Genomic DNA, 5797 nt, shown 5'->3' on the forward strand with positions numbered 1-5797 from the left:
CGGAAGAGCCACCGTCGGAGAGTGACCAAAAGATCTCTGGAGTGACTCCCTCCATCGGCGTCAAACGAAATGCCACATCGGATCATTCACCGCTAGGTGGCGCTGCGCACCAAGCCTTCGAAAATCAACTGACAGCTGTCAAAAAATAACGGCCTATTTTTACAATCAACCATCCGTGTCAATCAACCGTCTCTGTCTTGTTGTTTTCTCCTTTATGATACCTTAATATGTGTAGGGATTATCAATATAATCCACAGTGTTGGGGAAGCTACTCTGAAAATGTATTTCCCTATATTACTCGATTACCAATTACTTACAAGTTAAGACGTTTAACTACATGAAAGCTACCCGTTTGTTTGTCAAACTAAATCGACTTTGAAAAGTATTTCACTACATCGAAACTACTTCATCCAACACACAACAGTCAATTACTGAAAGATGACCAGTCCGTGTGATAGAAATCGTACGATTGAAACGCTCTGAAATCACTGGGAGAGCAAAACATTTTTTGAGGTGGGGGAAAATGGGGAGAGCGGAGGCAGTGAGGGAGTTCAAGGGCTGGAATAGCAGTTAAAATCCAATGTAATTTTTTTGGAGTGACAGGAGCCTACTACACAGCTACTAAAAAGAAGTTCACTACTGTAAACATTACTAGGATCTGAATGTATTTAAACTCCCACCACACTACTGCAAAATGCAGTTAAAAATGATGTTGAACTACATGTAGTGGAACTACTCCCCAACACTGGGAATCCAGTCCTTTCAAAGGAAGGACTTATTTACTCACTCTTGCCTTTTGTCGAGGGCTTAATTGTCAGGGGTGTTAAAGGTTGTCTGGGGCTGCTGTAAAAGCCTGCACACCATGTGGTATCCCACTCACAATGCATTTGGGTTGGCAATGACCATCATGAAGCTAACAGTGAATTGATATTACAACATTGTCATAGTCAAGTCATAAAAGCATAAGGCCTGGTAACATTCCCAGTGTTATCCAATGAGTCATCCTGTACGAAGCCCTGGCCGCCCTCTTCATCGCCCAGGTCAACAACATGGACATGAACTTTGGACAGATCCTCACTATCAGGTATTTATTATACCTGTCCATCAGCTTCCTAGGCTCTTTGTTTCAAATAGAATGATTTTAAAGGTGGTTGTTGTGTCATTATGTGTGATTATATCTGCATGTGTGTTGTCATACCAGGGGAGGCTGGTGGAGATAGAAAGCGGAGGACTCATTATAATGCATGGAATGGAATGAGGAATGCTATCAAACACACGTGATACCATTCTTCCTTCCACATTCCACACATGTTTTGTGTTCATTTGTAAGACACATGTAATAGAGCAAAAACATGCATAATCTGCATATGTGAGCTGCAAATAAAAGCTACTACTACTACTACAAAAACCTTTTTACGTTTACTACTTACTGTAGATGTTATGGTTTGATGAAAACTTTGAAGCAGTTTTCTGAGAGAATAGATTTACTCACTGAATCTTTGGATATTCAAAACCTCTCCTTTAGCCAATAATTAAATAATAAAACTTGATTTTTTTTTATGAATCACATTTTCTTCTCTCATCTAAACACTTCTCATATTATAAGCATCTGCAACGACATAACCAAACACTTTTGTGTGAAGCATTCAGAGGGGCTGTCTAACAAATCCTTTATTCTACCAGAGGCGATTACAAACATGTCCTCAAGGTGGCAACAAACCCCAGTCTATTTAAATGTGGAACATTAAGGTCCTATCAGCTCCTCGTGCATGTGTTCTTTATTGCGCACTCACTCCTGAATCAGCTGTATTGTACTTCCTACGTGGCACCTTAACCTCACGTGTTTCATACTATTTCTTATTCCATTCCATGCATTACAATGAGCCCTTCCTCCGATCTCTACCTCCACCAGTCTCCACTGCATTCAAATCAAATGTGTCCCATAATATCTGTACATGGTCCTGTTTGAATGGCAGACGAGAGGTCAGCAGTGTATTTGAGGGCCTACTTTATCTTAGGTCAAAGTTCATATAATTTAGGATACCTGTTATTGTTGTTCCAAAATTAGTTTTGATTGTTTTGAAATGTTTCTGTTTCGTTTTTTATTCTTTTCACACTTCATTCTATTGTCAATGTCGTTGATTGATGATTAGAAAACCGTGAATCCCATATTGCTATGAGTTCATACAAGTGCAGTACTAGATGTACTGGATACATCAAACCCACAAAACAACACCATGTTCTTTCTTTTATTTATCTTTTTTTATTCAAAACTATACAAGAAAAAAATCTACCCATGATCTCTATTTATGTGTGTGCTGTGTGTGTGTGTGTGTGTGTGTGTGTGTGTGTGTGTGTGTGTGTGTGTGTGTGTGTGTGTGTGTGTGTGTGTGTGTGTGTGTGTGTGTGTGTGTGTGTGTGTGTGTGTGTGTGTGTGATTTATTCTTCAGCCATTACAAAAAGATAAATCAAGCATTACACCAGCAAGAGGGATATCAACTGTAAACAAAAAGGCATTTATCACATTTTTTCAACCGTCTCCCGAAGCTTTAGTCTCATTTATCAGTCAATGTGTATGACGGGTGTATCAATAAAGAGGGTGGTTATTCTATCTAGAAAGTTCTCAAAGGAATGTCTTTACATCTTTCACAGCAGTCATCCTCAAATAACCATTGACTCTTCAAAATCTACAGTTAATGTACACAGGTATATCTACATTATTCACTATACAAATACATTCAAAAGATTTTTCTATACAAATACATTTCTACTAAATTTAGAGAATTTGTTAACTTCAAACTGTATTAGTTATAGCTCTTGTCTTAGGACTTCAAACATAAGACAGAGGTATTGATGACAAAATTATTACATACTATAGTTGATACTAATCAACTATACTGATTAGTTTAATCAATAAATTCATGTTAATCCATGCTTTATTTGTGGTATCTTTTGTTAGAAATTATCGATTTTGTTTCTGCCCAATCATTATAACAGCAAATACTAACAAACAGGGGAACAAACATAGGGGTTTTGACATGCTAATACCATCATGACCCTGTTAAAGGGTGTGCATCTGTTTCAAACATGGTCCTGTGGAAATGTCCAAAACAGTGGAGTCAAACACGTTTCACAGTAGTCATGATATCATCTTCTCTTTTGAACTTTGAACTGCACTGAAATCGTAGGCCTTCAACCTGTGAATACCAGCAGTATCTTTGGACAAAAATTGCATCATATCACATACACAAAATGTCAGATTGTTTGGGGGGTAGAATCATGATACTTTAAAATGTCATACTCTCCAACTCCAACTTGAAACTATTTATTTGATTCATAAGTGGTATAAGTAAAACTAGAACTGTTGATACAAACTAATAAGTTGATGAGGTCCTTGGCAACCTATTTTGGTTATCAGCCGTAGAAAATGGCATAAGAGGTACAGAACTAAACATACTGACCTCAGGTAATGTTAACAAATGTTTTTAAAAGAAATTATCTATGTCAAACTATTGGACTTATGATTCAAAGATCATGACAAATTGCTGCCTCTTAGCATTTACATTTCTCAGAAACCGACAACGCTACTGTCAAAGGATAAAAAACTAAAACACCAAATCAAATACAAAAAGAATCTGAATAAAGTCACTAACATCTGTACAGAAACTTGTAAAAAAAAAAAAAAAAAAAAAAAACAGCCCTTCTTCCCCCAGAGTTCTTCATTCAAACCGGTACTGCAGCCAACCCTATGGTGGTACCAGGGGAGGCTGGTGGAGGTAGAAATCGGAGGACCGGCTCATTGTAATGCATGGAATGGAATGAGGAATGGTTTCATTCCATTCTATGCATTACAATGAGCTCGTCCTCCGATTTCTACCGCCACCAGCCTCCCCTGGGTGGTACAGTACTGTCATGCTGCATTCAAGTGCTCCTCTGAACTAGAAAACTCTAGAAGATTTCTGACTCGGCAATTCGTGTACCTCTGAGAATTCTTGAGTTTCCCACTCAGAGCAATCTCAGAATTAGCCAATAGGGAGCGCCCTATGCACAATTCTACGCTAAATCTTGGGTGGGAAGGCTCAGAGTTTCCCAGGAGCGCTTGAATGCACCATCAACACAGTGATACTGTCAGTCCTACTACATCTTGGTCTCGGTGTCGGGGGCCTTCTCGTTCTCATACTCGTTCTCCTGGGTGATGAGCTGGTAGGGCTTCTTGTTGGCCTCCTCCACCACAGAGTTGCCCATCTCTGCGTCCTTGTTCTGGAGCTCGTTTTGAGAGAGGTGCGCTACGATGCCTGCCCCTATGGAGTCTCCTAGCACGTTAGTGGTAGTACGCAACCGGTCCCTGGACGAGTGAGAGAGAGAGGGGGGGGGGGGGGGGGGGTGCGGGGGGAGAGGGGGGGGGGGGGGGAGAGAGAGAGGGGGGGGGGGTGTCAGTTGTGAACTAGGCAATAGACTAGTATACGTACTAGACTGGCCTAAGATCTGTAGCAGGGGGGACTGGTGGAGGTTGAAATCGGGACGGGCTCATTGCAATGCATGGAATGGAATGAGTAACATGTCTAATTGATACCATTCCTCATTCCAATTCATGCATTACAATGAGCCTGTCCTCCGATTTCTCCCTCCGCCAGCCCCCCCGATATACAGTACAGGCATTTACACTGGCAACATATTACAAACATGACATTCTGTCACCTCCTCTCCCCAGAAAGTGACCCCTTCACTACCAAAACGACTCAAGATCAGACAAGGAACCTTCTGTTTGCTATGTTGCCAGAGGATGTTCAGTAGAAGCAAGGAAAGACCCTGTTCTGTTTTTCTAAGGATATCGGCCAAACTGAAACCAGGTGGGATATTTTTTTTATACACAACGATTCTCATTGAAAATACAGTTATATTTTATGCTTACAAGACCTTCGTTATCAAGCCAAATGAGCACACACTCAGCCAGCAGGTCACATGCAATAGATGTGATCTCTCCAGTGGAATCAGATGTCGATGGAATCAGAAACAGATGGATCGAGGATTATGGAATGTTAGGGGAGGGTCTCTCTAACTCTTCCCCTAAGGCCTTTATATACACATATAATAACACCCATATAGGCTTACAGATGATCATGTCTCTATGTATGTTGATGGGAAAATGAGAAATAACCTAAATATTACAGTACATCAGAAGAGGCTGGTGGAGGTAGACATCGGAGGACGGGCTCATTGTAATGCATAGAACGGAATGAGGAATCATATCAAGCATGCATGTGTTTATACCATTCATCATTCCATTCCATGCATTACAATGAGTCCATCCCTCGATTTCCACCCCCACCAGCCTCACCAGTACATACACATGACCATATACCTACGATAAGGCAATGGAAAACAGCCTTTACTCACAGGAACCAATCGACAGCGATGATGAGGCTGATATCATCGGTGGGCAGGCCTACAGAGGTCAGCACTATCACCATGGTGACGAGTCCAGCTTGGGGGATCCGGCAGCGCCGATGCTGGCTGCTGTGGCTGTGATGCTGGAACACACGGTAGACGACAGACACGTTCTCAGAAACACTCAGAATTCACACTGTTTATGACCTGTTTATCACTTGTTTATTACCTGTTTATCATGTTTATCACCTGTTTATCACCTCCAAGGCTGATGGAGGTAAAAATCGGAGGACCGGCTCATTGTAATGCATGGAATGTGTGCACACCTGTTTGATACCACACCTGTTTGATGCATTACAATGAGCCCGTCCTCCGATTTCTACCTCCACCAGCCTCCCCTGGTATGACC

General features: G+C 41.2%; 1 pseudogene across 1 annotated transcript in view; it reads right to left on the bottom strand.

Annotated features, from left to right (window-relative positions):
* Nucleotides 1-4137: 4137 nt before the first annotated feature.
* The window catches only part of LOC310807462 (excitatory amino acid transporter 1-like), a 9466-nt pseudogene continuing 7806 nt past the window's right edge, over nucleotides 4138-5797 (bottom strand). Inside the window, exons 6-7 of the transcript in view lie at nucleotides 5398-5531; nucleotides 4138-4345 (exon numbers count right to left, since the gene is read on the bottom strand). The product of the transcript in view is annotated as an excitatory amino acid transporter 1-like (transcript). The remainder of the gene's footprint in view (nucleotides 4346-5397; nucleotides 5532-5797) is intronic.

The sequence above is a fragment of the Argentina silus genome, assembly GCF_951799395.1.
Source record: "Argentina silus genome assembly, chromosome: 7".
NCBI classification, from domain to species: domain Eukaryota; kingdom Metazoa; phylum Chordata; class Actinopteri; order Argentiniformes; family Argentinidae; genus Argentina; species Argentina silus.